Source organism: Callithrix jacchus, chromosome 7, assembly GCF_049354715.1.
Source record: "Callithrix jacchus isolate 240 chromosome 7, calJac240_pri, whole genome shotgun sequence".
NCBI classification, from domain to species: domain Eukaryota; kingdom Metazoa; phylum Chordata; class Mammalia; order Primates; family Cebidae; genus Callithrix; species Callithrix jacchus.
The window spans coordinates 35,997,895-36,012,048 of NC_133508.1; the positions used below are offsets into that span (position 1 = coordinate 35,997,895).

General features: G+C 37.0%; 1 pseudogene; it reads right to left on the reverse strand.

The window, feature by feature from the left end:
• Positions 1 to 8,496: 8,496 nt before the first annotated feature.
• Positions 8,497 to 9,233, reverse strand: LOC100402970 (KATNB1-like protein 1 pseudogene; annotated as a pseudogene).
• Positions 9,234 to 14,154: the final 4,921 nt, after the last annotated feature.

Genomic DNA, 14,154 nt, shown 5'->3' on the forward strand with positions numbered 1-14,154 from the left:
AGGAAGGTTGGGAAAAATCAAGGATAAACCGGGAATGAGAAATCCTACATCTCACCTAGGAATCTCAGCATCAGCAGGAAAACCTTCCGCAGCTTGCCATATGCTAGGCATGTCAGATAGATTAGAGGCAAGAAATTAATTTAGGTATTTCAAGCAGAAGAAGAGTAAATGCAAGGAATTCAACATTTTTGCAGGGCTAGAATGGTAGGAGTCAGGTCTAATAATGACTCTTTCTTGTTTAGAAACCATTGTTCTAGCTTCAGTCTAAGAAACTGGAAGACACTACCACTGCTAAATCCTCTTCTAAACCAGTTCAAAACCCCCTCACAGCTCTTGTGACCAGAAAGTGGATCCGCAAGGCTGCCTCCACAGCTCTTATCAACACTCGTGTCCCTGAGACCTTGCTTGCCTGCAGAAACCCCAGCAGGATATGGGCTTTCAATTCAGAGATGAATTGCAGGTATAGCATGAATACATCTAATTTGCATCCATGACCCTGTCCGCAAAGGAGTCTGGGAAAGAGACTATTAGTTTTCCAGGCTCTACCATACCATCAGGCACATAAGAGGAGGCAGGAATGGATGTTGATGGCCAGTGAAGATATTCAGAGCTCCAAGGTAGGGTGGTAATTGGAAAATAAGTGCAAATGACTGCAGTGATATTTCCTTGGTTCCATGGAGTGACACTTCATGCAAGGTATTTGAAGAAATCTCCATAGAAAAAAAAAAAAATCAGCTTCCTTAGCAAGTTCTGCCTTCCCCCCACCAGACTCTGTCCTGTGTACTTACACAAACCAAGCCAGAAGAACTACAGTTCAATCCTATATACGAAGGCTGCAGAAAAGCCAGGGGGAAGAAGTCAATGAGAAAATTGAAAATGAAAAACATACATCTTAAATGTTTATAACTAAACCACGTATGCACAAATGAAAATAGCTTCTTTTGCTGAAATAATAACAGGGCAAGTGTAATTCTAGTGGACTCAAAGAATTTAAGTGCTGCCTAAGTATCTGGCATAGTACACAGGAGCGACTTTGGGATAAAGATTATATTTAATCTCCACTTTTAATCATCTTAATTCAAGAAACTGAGCAACACAAAACTCAAGGTTTTTCCTATTTAAGAGAATATGCTTAAATAGCATTAGTTGACATAGTTACTTCAATAGATACAATATCCTTTTAAAATAATGCCAGAGTCTTCACCCTTCCCCCCCGTCAACCAAGTCTCCATGATCCTGTAGAGTAGCTCACGCTCCTCATTTGCTTTGGGGAAAAATGACTCACAGTCCAGGTGCTAAGGAGGCCGTTCATTCCATTGCATATATGTATATAAAATTACTAATTAAGCCAAGTCTTTGTACATGAATTTGGAAACTGAATTAGTAGAGTTGATTTTTAAAACAACTTATTTCTTCAAATCACCTAGACCATAATATTTGTCCCTGTGAGCTACAATTTGAAGAATTTTAATCATAATCTCCTTTTCAAAGTAAGAATCTTTCTCAAGTCTTTTTTTATTAAGCAAATTGTTTATATGAAACGCTTGGCAAGCCAGAACGAATCCCACATTCTATGTAGCCAACAACAACAACAACAAAAGCCCTTTAAACACATAGTTAATGCTTCCTAACACTTGTAAATCCAAATTGCATGCTTGGGGTATACGTGCATGTTTCCAAATTTAAAGGCCGAAACTTGATGTGCTGTTAATTGAAAAAATTTCAGGTCAGAAAGAAAGTAGGAAAAAACTAGAAACCATTGGAAGGTGGGTAAATATTTTCAATTTAAAATTTCTCTTCCCCCTACAGTTTTTTTTAATCGTCTATAATGTGGTTGAAAGCAGGAGAGCTTAGACAAAGATTTCTTGTCTCAGGCACTCACTGGACACGTGTCCTTGGTTGCAAAGAGGATGTTATTGCCCCAGGTCTGTATTGCCCCAGGTACAACACATTAAGAGTTTGAATAATACAATTTCTCAGTTTCTAGAGTTCTATGAGTCTCAGATGCTCACTGTTTTCTCCATTGTGAATGTGATTTTATCTATCAGAATGGCTTTATCTCAGATAATAATGCTTTATGCAGATGAATAGGGTAGGAGTGTCTATAAGGAAACAGAATTGCCCACTCGTTCTCTGCTTCCTGCCTCTGTCTTATGACTTACAGGTTTTGGCCATCACCCCCATATGCCTGGTTACCCTCTTCTTCCTGCGCACATAGGCACCAGCCCTTCCTGACCCCCTTACACATAGGCAGAGTCAGTGAGAAGCCTTTCCTTTCCCTGCACCCTAACAGGTTCTGTGTTGTGACAATAAAATCACAAGATTTTGAAGAAGCCTGCACCTCTGCAATCTCTGCATTGAACTACATGAAGCACAGTCTGTGGTTACCAGGCCTTCTATGGGCTGACTCTACATGAAGATGCAAACCAGAGATTCATTTTCCTTGCCCCTGGGTCTATGGAGTTATAAAGAAGGAAGGAATTAAGCACCTTATTATTGGACGATCAAAAGGAAAAATGTCACTTAGTGAGTGACTTTAGCAAGTCAGGAAGCTGCAGGAGAAGGGTTTTTCATGGAGAAGAATGAGGGGTCCAGGCAGAAGACTCCAAGACCATAAAGAGATGAGGAAGTAATGAAAGGGAATTGAGTGAACCCAGTAGACCAGTGACTGAGGACACTGTTCACTGGCTGCCACTCTATCTTGTCTGATAACGAGAACCATCACATTCTAAATGTAACATATTATCTTCCTAATTTAGATTCTTTTACTCAAAATGCTGCTTAAAATACCTTTATTCATAAGGTCACAGGTTATGAAATACACATTGCTTTGACCTACACAAAGATGAAAATTGAAACTTAAGCCAATAACATAAATGGTTAGTACAGAAGTCACTGATTTAGAATAAGTTACGTTTTTAATCAGTGTGTTTATTTTAAATTTTCACTGGGTTGGCTTGGGGGTCATTGGAACATTTTGAAGGTATATACAGCTTTCCCGTGTGTCCGTGAAGGACTGGCTGCAGGACTCTCCTAAGATATCAACATTCGCAGGTGCTCAAGTCCCTGATATCAAATGGCATTGTATTTGCATATAATCTATGCCCATTCTCCTGTCACTTTAAATCTAGGTTACTTATGATGCCTAATGCAATGTAAATGTTATGTAAATGTATAGTTGTTCTCTTGTATTGTTTAGAAAATAATGACAAGAAAAAAAAATCTGCCATGTTCAGAACAGACGCAATTTTAAAAAATAGTTTTGATCCACAGTTGGTTGAATCCACAGAGGTGGAATCTGCAGGTACAGAGGGCCGACTCTACATAGAACTAGAAACCCAGAATTTAAATTGTAGCTTTATTGTTATTCAAAAGTTAATTAATACCATTAATGTTATTGGCCACCTTGGTGACATTAACCATTCCCTTGGCCATTTTGTTCTGCTTAACGACCTCAAAACAAGAGGTTACAAATGACAACCATTTCATTTCATCCCAGTGTATGTCAGGAATTCAGGCAGGTCTCCCCTGGATGATTATTTTATTCTGGGTGGCATCATCTCGGTTGGCTCAGCAGTAGTCAGCCGCTAGCTGGACTGGTGTGGAGGGGTCACAAGGGATTCAGGTACATGCTGGTCTCTTGACAATGGCACCTGGAAACCTGGATTTTGCTGAGTCCCTTTATGTATTTCCAGAGCATTGCAATGGAGTCAATGGGGTAGTCAATATTTACAATACACTTGGGCCCTCTGAAATGCCAAGGTGGAAAGAGTCAGTCTTCTTACAGCCCAGGCCTGGAACTGTCATGCCACTGCAACCACAGAAGCCATCAATCATTTATTATAGAATATGCCCTTGCCTCTTGATAGGAAAGCTGATGGGAAAGAATCTATGGTCATCTTTAATCTGCCAAAGCCTGAGACCAAGGGACCACACATAGGCACGAAAAGTAGAAGCCCAACTCAAACTTGGAAAGCCTGGAAACTGGTTTAATTCTAACAATAATATATTACCAAAATAAACTAATCCTGCATTAAGATCGTGCTGAAATAAAAGATCTCTGCATTCCACTCCAGAACTTTAACTATCATGAACAAATGCAACATGAATATTTAATGCTTTGTTTTTAGAAATAACAAATGAATTCAATCTTTGAATCCTCTTGTCCTTCAATATTTATCTTACTGTTCCTTTCTGCTTTTAGAAATAATTTACAAGAGTTCTGTGTGTGATCATCTATTTCCATAAAAGAAGAAAGTATCAGTATCGAACATGTCCAAAGCTATGATAAATTTTGATTCAAATAAAGGACCAACATACAAAAGAACAGTAATGTCAAATGGAAGGAAATCTAGAGGTGTCTGCAACATCAGAGACTCATATTAATTCATGAATTAATGCAAAGGAGTTTTCATCACACCTGTGTCATATTTCCCTGCAGTTTCTAACCTTGTCGCATGTTTTGCTGAAGCTCAGAGGAGCTAATGCTCTATTAAAAACAAGAAGGGAGACTTGAATTTAGAAACAAAAGATAGGATCTTTAATCAGATATTTACAGATATAACAAAATATATACTTGTCCTCCCACATGTCAAGTAAATGAATTCGGTATCATCATCTTTCTGTGCTTCATAATCAATTCTGTTTTTCTCCAGGAAAGTTAATCTCTCATTTTTATTCTACAATATATGATTGATGGCTCATGTTTTATTCCTTAAAAGCATGTTGCTTATGTGATATAATAAGGGGAACTCTGGGACAATAAAGGCTATTTTCTGAGAAACAAAATATAAAGGATGTTGAAATTCATGCTGCGGATAATAAATATTGTTGAATATTTGAAAAGTCAGCTTGGTTATTTTTGTTGCCTTACTGAAATTCTGGAGCATTAAATTGTCAGTTTGATTAAATCTTCTCCATAAAATTTGATTTCACCTCCTCAGTAAAATGAACAGGTGAAACAATATGTAACAAACGTGGCTGCATAAGTTAAATACATTTTTAAATGCCAATCTTTATATGGTACCTCACATCAATGTATATCTATATATTTAGATATGTATCTATATATACATATATATATATAAATATTATAACTTCAAACTAAGCACCACTCCTGGTTTGCCATGGAAAACACTTAATGAGTCTACAAATAAGTGCTTATCTATATAGTGCTTTTGATGAAATGTATTTAATAAAATCTATTCATTAATTTTATGCATTACATATTTATATACTTATATGTGAAGTATATTTTAATTTTTTTAGTGTGAACAAAACATTTTTAATATTGATTTCTGTTGTTTTAAACTTTCAGTCTTTTAATGTAATAAAATAGCTGTACGCATTTATTTTTGGTTAATAAAACACAATCTTAAAAATGTTCATGATGATTGGTCTTATTTTTTTAACATAGAATAAATTATATTTTTATGCAGGATTGCGTTAAAATTCAGTAGTTCTTAAGCAATGTTACTAAATAACCATGTAACTCCCAAATGCGGCAAAGGCAAGCAATCTTCATGGTGCCCTTTTACCTCACGGAAGCTGAAGCTGCTCCTTTTGGGTATTTTTCCACTTCAATGGGAAGTACATCGTTAGGGTTTCATTATGTGGCTTTTTTTTTGTTGTTGTTTTGACAAAGTTTCACTCTTGTTGCCCAGGATCCAGCCTGGCAACAGAAGCCTTTTCTTTCCCTGCACCCTAACAGGTTCTATGTTGTGACAATAAAATCACAAGATTTTGAAGAAGCCTGCACCTCTGCAATCTCTGCATTGAACTGCATGAAGCACAGTCTGTGGTTACCAGGCCTTCTGTGGGCTGACTCTACATGAAGATGCACACCAGAGATTCATTTTCCTTGCCCCTGGGTCTATGGAGTTATAAAGAAAGAAGGGATTAAGCATCTTATTATTGGACAATCAAAAGGAAAAATGTCACTTAGTGAGTGACCTTAAGCAATTCAGGAAGCTGCATGAGAAGGGTTTTCCATGGAGAAGAATGAGGGGTCCAGGCAGAAGACTCCAAGACCATAAAGAGATGAGGACGTAATGAAAGGGAATTGAGTGAACCCAGTAGACCATGAGGATGAGCCCACTGCCTTCTTTCGTCATAAACTGAGTGCCTTGGTCAGAGGCAATGCTGTGTGAAATACTATGACAGTGGATAAGGCATTCTGTGAGTTCACAGATGGTAGTCTTTGCAGAAGCATTGTGTGCTGGATAGACAAACTTTGAGCAGTGCACCTGGTTGTGCACTTTGCCTGAAAGGAGAAATGGCCAGATGGGCAATTATATACTAATTCGTGGGCTGCAGCTAATGATTTGGCTGGATGGTCAGGGACTTGGAAGAAGTATGATTGGAAAATTGATAACAAAGAAATTTGGGGAAGAGGTCTGTTGATGGACCTCTCTGAGAGGTTAAAATCTATAAAGATATTCATATCCCATGCGAGTGCTCACCAATGCACGACCTCAGCAGAGGAGAATTTTAATAATCAAGTGGTAGGATGACCTATTCTGTGGACACCACTCAGCCTCTTTCCCCAGCCACGTCTGTCATTACTCAATGGGTCCATGAACAAAGTGGCCATGGTGGCAGGGATGGAGATTATGCCTGGGCTCAGCAACATGGACTTTCATTCACCAAGGCTGACCTGGCTATGGCCACTGCTGAGTGCCCAATTTGCCAGCAGCCAAGACCAACACTGAGACCTTGATATGGCACCATTCCCAGGGGTGATCAGCCATCTTCCTGGTGGCAGGTTGATTATACCGGACCTCTTCCCTCATGGAAAGGACAGAGGTTTGTCCTTACTGGAATAGACATTCACTCCCGATATTTGTTTGCCTATCCCGCACACAATGCTTCTGCAAAGATTACCATCTATGGACTCACGGAATGCCTTATCCACCATCATAGTATTTCACACAGCATTGCCTCTGACCAAGGCACTCACTTTATGACCAAAGAAGTGTGGCAGTGGGCTCATGCTCATGGGTTCACTGGTCTAACCATGTTCCCCATCATCCTGAAACAGCTGGATTGATAGAACGATGGATTGGCCTTTTGAAGTCACAGTTACAATCCAACTCCTATTAGGTGACAGTACTTTGCAGGACTGGGGCAAAATTCTTCAGAAGGCCATGTATGCTCTAAATCAGTGGCCAATGTATGGTAGTGTTTTCTCCCATGGCCAGGATTCACAGTTCCAGGAATCAAGGGGTGGAAGTGGAACTGGCATCACCCACCATCAACCCTAGTGATACACTAGCAAAATGTTTGTTTCCAGTTCCCGAGAGATTACGTTCTGCTGGCCTAAAGGTCTTAGTTCCAGAAAAAAGAACGCTGACACCAGGAGACACAATAACAACTCCATTAAACTGGAAGTTAAGATTACCACCTGGACACTTTGGGCTCCTCCTACCTGTACGTCAACAGGCTTAGATGGGAGTTACAGTGCAGGCTGGGGTGATTGACCTGGGCTATCAAGATGAAACCAGTCTACTATTCCACAACTGAGGTCAGGCAGTTCCATTAGGGTGTCTCTTAGTATTACCATGTCCTGTGAAGGTCAATGGGAAACTACAGCCCAATCCAGGCAGTACTACAAAGGACCCAGATCCTGCAGGAATGAAGGTTTGGGTAACTCCACCGGGAAGAAATCTACAACCTGCTGAGATGCTTGCTGAAGGCAAAGGGAATACAGAATGGGTAGTAGAAGGTAGTCATCAATACCAGCTGCAATGTGACTAGCTGCAGAAATGAGGACTATAATTGTCATGAGTATTTTTTCCTTCTTTTGTTAAAAACATGTTTGTGCATGTACACACTTGTACTAAGGAAGTATCTTCATTTTATTTCTTTATCATGTGACATAAGATTTATTGATGTCACATGAGCATTTAAGTAATGTTAACTTTATGTAATAATCTTTGGGTTGGGGATCCGTGCATTTCCGGTTGTCTGAAGGATAGTTGTGTTATGTTAGGTGTAATTATGACTTTAGTATTGTCTTTATTTGAAGATTTTGTATGATCTCAGGAGATGTGTACGGGTTCAAGTTGACAAGGGGTGGACTTGTGATCTTTAATACTGAGTGTCAACTTGATTGGATTGAAGGATGCAAAGTATTGATCCTGGGTGTGTGCATCTGTGAAGGTGTTGCCGAACGAGATTAGCATTTGAGTCAGTGGGCTGGGAAAGGCAGGCCCACCCTTAATCTGGGTGGGCACAATCTAATCATCTGCCAGCACAGCTAGAATATAAGCAGGCGGAAAAATGTGAAAACAAAGACTGGCAGAGCCTCCCAGCCTACATCGTTCTCCCGTGCTGGATGCTTCCTGCCCCCGAACATTTGACTCCAAGTTCTTCATTGTTAGAACTTGAACTGGCTCTCCTTGCTCCTCAGCCTGCAGTCAGCCTATTGTGGGACCTTGTGATCGTGTGAAGTAATACTTCATAAACTCCCACATATATTCCATTAGTTCTGTCCCTCTAGACAACCTGACTAATACAACATTCTCCAAATTTGCTTATAAGTATTAACTTTACTAGAGGCAACAAGTCTACACAGCAGCCAAGGGAGATATATTGTTTTTCTTCCTGTAAACTATTGGTGGGCAGAGGAAGGCAATGTATCACAATGCCAAGATCTTCCATCCTCAACAAATAAGGTACACGCTCGCTTATACATCTCTTTCTACAGAAAATTAAGGCTACATTCATTCCATCGCAAATTTCTGCTGAACAAAACTTGGGCCATTGTTTCATGGTCCTGAGAAAACTCAGGAAAGAAAAAAAAACCACTCTGTTTTGATAATGGGCTTTCAGTCTGTGAAGAACCAGAATCACTGGAGTTAATCAGATATATTCGACCATCATGGTGTCATTTTTCAGGCAGGTGGCCTGTACAAGCCAGTTTGATTTCTTTATTTGCCATGTCACAGCCCTCTCTTCTATGGGACTGCTTTTTTTCTGTAACAAGAATTTGGAAGGGGATTATGAACTTTCTTCCTGTCATAGATCATTTTATAAAGTATATCTGGGTTTTCACAGCTTGTCCAACTGTTCTATTTATATAAGCTGTCAACTGTTTTGGAGATTTCTTAACCTTCTTTGTGTTCTTATTAGTGAAATTACTTTTTTTTCTAGAACGGGCAATAAAATGTTCTTCAATATTATTACAAATGTTTCATTTTTTTTTTTTTAACATTGTGGGTCGCAGGTGCCATGATCTCTTAAATACACTGGAGCTTCATGGCACCTGCTGCCTGAGCCCAGGCTGGGCGCTAAAGAACTGTGCCCGACACACAGTCTAGAGTGTCCCTAGGCTCCTGGGTGGAGTCCCACTCAGGGCCATTCAAACGCAGCAACCCGCATATTTTTATATAATTACATATGTATGCAAGTGTTAAATGTTTAATATCACTCTAGGCTCACTTACCATTTAGGTTTATTAGAAGGCATAAATGTGTGAAGTTTATATGAACCAGTGTTTGTGTGTTTTTGTTTGCTTGAGACGGATTCTCGCTCTGTTGTCCAGACTGGAGTGCAATGGTGTGATCTTGGCTCACTCCAATCTCCGTTTCATGGGTTTGAGTGACTCCTCTTATACCATTAAAAAGTATAGAGTGTCAACAGAGTTAAATAAAATTTGCGACATGCCTATAACACAGTTTTGAACCTCTCTTCTAGAAATATATCAACCACCAGGACACAGACCTAGAGAGTCTCTTTTGGGACCAATGTTGCTTTTAGGAAAGATATAAGAACTGGGAGAGGGAAGAACCCAAGGGGAGGTAGTTGTCTGTCATGTGGAGGTTTTCATTTGCTGTGCGAAGGTCTTAGGGATAGAGTCAGGTTCAAAGTCCAGGAATGAGGCTGTGGCTTTTTTTAATGTAGGGTTATCGCCATAGTAGAAATGAGAATGGAGAGGTTCACATAACAACTGTGACTTAACTAGAGTCCCATGCAGAGGAGCAATGCAGTCACCCTGCAGGGCAGGCCCATTCTTTTTCTACTGTATCACCTGGAAGAAGTGGTCAAGCAGGATGTGAAATATACTCCCCTGGGAGCAAAAAAACTCAGAGTGCAGGTCAGTACCAGAATCATAATGTTCTTTTTTTTCAAGTTACTTACTTTCTCTAAGACTATTTTTCATCATCAGAATATCATATTCACCTTGTCCTGCTTTCTTCACCTGTATGTTGTTGAAACAGAATAATAACATGTGCAAGTGCTGGAGAAATAATATGATCTGCAATATTTAATCTATTTTATAATTTATTTGTCTTTTATTATAAAATATTAATAAACAAATATATGTTATATGACACAATATTTGACTTAAAATAGCTAATATTTATTCAGGTATTACTATATTCCAGGTGTTATTTTAAGACTTTACATTAATTAACTCATTTTATTTCAATGAAAACCTTGAAATAGAAATTGTTGCTATTATTTGCCATTTTATAGCGCACAGAGTAACTTGACCAAGGTCACGTAGCTAGGAATTCCTAAAACTGGGATATGATGTTAAAACCAGAATATATAGTTTTAAACATTGTGTAATAGATACAAAAAGGCACAAGTTCCTGGTATAATTCTTTATATAGTACATGTGATTGAATATATGCTCACCTTCCATTAAATTAGGATTATAAATGTGTTATAATGCTTCCAGAACATTGACTACTAACATTGTTAATTACAACATTTAATCTGAATCACATGGGCAGGGCAGGAGACATGGTAAACTTCTTTCCTTTATTAAAACCAAATCTCATCATTACAAAAAAGAAACATTATGAAACATATGTGTAAAACTACATTACTTTAAAATAATGAAAAAGTATATTTATTAACAGTAAAAGTTGTCATCTTTGAATTTATTTTATTTCTATATTTAGTTTTAGAGACAGAGCCTCGCTTACTCTGTCACCCAGGCTGGAGTGCAGTGGCATGATCTTGGCTCACTGCAACCTCCACTTCCCGGATTCAAGCAATTCTCCTGCCTCAGTCTCCCAAGTAGCTGGGACTACAAGCACATGCCACCATGCCCTGCTAATCTGTTTGTGTTTTAGTAGAGACAAAATTTCACCGTATTGCCCAGGTTGGTCTCAAACTCCTGAGCTCAGGCAATTCACCTGCTTCAGCTTCCCAAAGTGCTGGGATTATAGGCATGAGCCACCACACCTGGCCCTTGAAGTTTTTTAACATCATACTACATATGCTAAAAAAACTATTTATTTTTAGAATATTTTTTCCTTGGGGATGGCCGTCAAGGTTTTATTTCGTTTTCACAAATTTTTATTGAATGTTGAAGGATATTTCTAAGTGTTACTGGTCAAGAGGTGATTAAGACAAATCCTCCCTTCTAATAAGATCTAGTCTAGTCAGAGAATCAAGAACAAGTCATTTAACACCATGTTGTTATTGCTGAATGGAAGCAGCCCATATATGTGGAAAGCTTATTCATTCAGCTTTTAACGTGTCATATTAGTTCTATTATAAGAGACATAAACAACTAGAGACAAATTTTATTATCTGTAGGCAAAAGCCAGAAAGTCTCTCTAAATGTGACTAAGGTAATTTCTTTTATTTATTTGTTCCTTATGTCCTACTTGAGGAAAAGAAAGAATCCCAGAAGAAAAGTTTTAGATGCAAACTGGTAAATATGTTGGTAAATCTAAATAAGTGTTATTTGTATCACTGACAATACAGAGTCGTGAGATTAATAAACAAGCAAAAGGGAAGTAAAATAAGTAATGAAAGTAAAATAAAGTTGGGAAGAGATAAAAGAATTTAACTGCTCAAAATTCAACTGTTGGTTCAAGAATATATTAAAATTATTGCAATCAAACATTAACATGTAAAGATTGAAAATTTTCTGATAACTTGTATTTTAAAAAGCCAAACTTAAGGATATGAATTTAAAAAGTCAAATGATTAAAAATAACACAATTCAAAAATAAAGAAGAGAAAATTAAAATTGAACAGATATGAAGAATGAAAAGCACAAAATATGTTGAATTAAACTAAATGTATCAGTAATTGAAAAACATAAATAGATACAATCCTCTAGTTAAAGGACAAATATAATTTGCCATTTTAAAAAAATCTTACCATCTTCTGTCTTATCTAAATCATAAGGAAGCAGAATAGTTAACAAAAAATTTTCAAAAGAAAATAACAGCACTTAAATAACAACAAAAATAAAGCTTGTATAATTTTATTAACAGACAAAATAGACTTTAAGCAAGAAAACCCTTTAGACATAACATGGGACACTTTTTTAGAGATAAGAATGTCTTAGAAAAATATTTAAAAGTTTATGTACCTCAAAACATAGTCTCAAGATATATAACTCAAAATTGAAAAATGGGTACAATAACCAAAGTGAAAAATTTCAGCACATTTCTATCGGTAGTTTTGAAAACAAACAGGAGATCAGTAGAGGAAATGTAGAGATCACAACTAGTAAGTAACACCTAAAAGACGTAACAGATGAGAGTAACAGAATTCTGCATTCAAGAACTACAGAATACACATTCTTTTCAAATACACAGTTAAAAATTACAACAACTGATCATTTTCTGGAGCATAAATCAACTCTTGACAAATTTCAAATTGAAATATAATAACATGGAACATATTCTAAGAATGCAATTTAATTAAGCTTGAAATCAATTACCAAAAAATACAAAAACAAAACTAGAATCCCTCTTAGAAGGAGATTGAAGATTAAGAAACGTAGTTCTCTTGAAGATCTGTTGGCTGTAAGTATTTGGTTAGATCTCTGGGTTCTCTGTTCTGTTCCATTGCTCTACATGCCTATTTTTATACCAGTATTATGCTGTTTTGGTAACTATAGCCTTGTAAGTTTGAAGTCAGGTAATGTGATGCCTACCAATTTGTTCTTTTTGCTTCATATTGCTTTGGCTATGTGGGCTCTTTTCTGGTTCCATATGAATTTTAGGCTTTTTTTTTTTCTAGTTCTACGAAGAACGATGATAGTATTTTGATGGGAATTGCACTAAACTTGTAAATTTCTTTTGGCATTATGGTCATTATCACTACCAATCCATGAGCACTGTATGTGTTTCCATTAGTTGATGTCATCTATGATCTCTTTCAGCAATTTATTGTAGTTTTCCTTGTGGAGAACTTTCACCTCCTTGGTTAAGTATATTCGTAAGTATTTTATTTTTTTGTAGCTATTGTAAACAGGATAGAGTTCCTCATTTGATTCTTGGATTAGTCATTGTTGGTGTGTATAGCAGTGCTACTGATTTGTGTACACCAATTCTGTATCCTGCAACTTTACTGAATTCATTCATCAGATCTAGGAGCTTTCTGGATTAGTCCATATGGTTTTCTAGCTGTATGATCATATCACCACAAATAACTTATTCATGTATCCCAAAACCACGTGTTCCCCCAAAACTATTAAAATAAAATGTAAAAAAAGCATAGTTCTAAAACTTAATTGATCCAAACTGAAATAATAGTAAAAATGACAATAATTTGAACTGAATAATAAAGAAAATGCATGTCCATGGTTGTGAGATGCAGCCAAAACAGTAATTTAAAGAAAAATGATGGGCTTAGTTATGTATATACTAAAATATAATGAATAATTAATAAAATGTTTATATAAAACATTTAAAGAGCCACAAAAGGATGAACAAATTAAACTCAGTAAAAGAAGAAAGGAGATATTAAGGGTAAGAAAAAATTAATAAACTTGAACATACACAGTAGAAAATGTCAAAAAAGACAAGAGATAGTGTTTTGAAAAAAATTAAGAAATTTGAAATATCTCTGATAGTATTGCTCAAAGAAAACCAGTAAAGGCAAAATAATTAGTGTTAGAAATATTGAAGACACTGAATAATAAAATAATATCAAGAAAAGTTTTATGCCAACATTTCAATTTAGATCAAATGGGAATATTCCTCCAAGTAAAACGTACACCATTTAACAAAACTGACCCAAGAGAAAGTAGATTGCTTGATAACTCCAGAAACCGTTAAGTTTGACTTAATATTCAGAAAACATCCCTCAGAAGGAGTTTTCAGAAAACTCCTAGACCAGATGATTTTACTAGAGTTTTTACAAACAATATAAGCCAAAGTAAATCCAATCAAG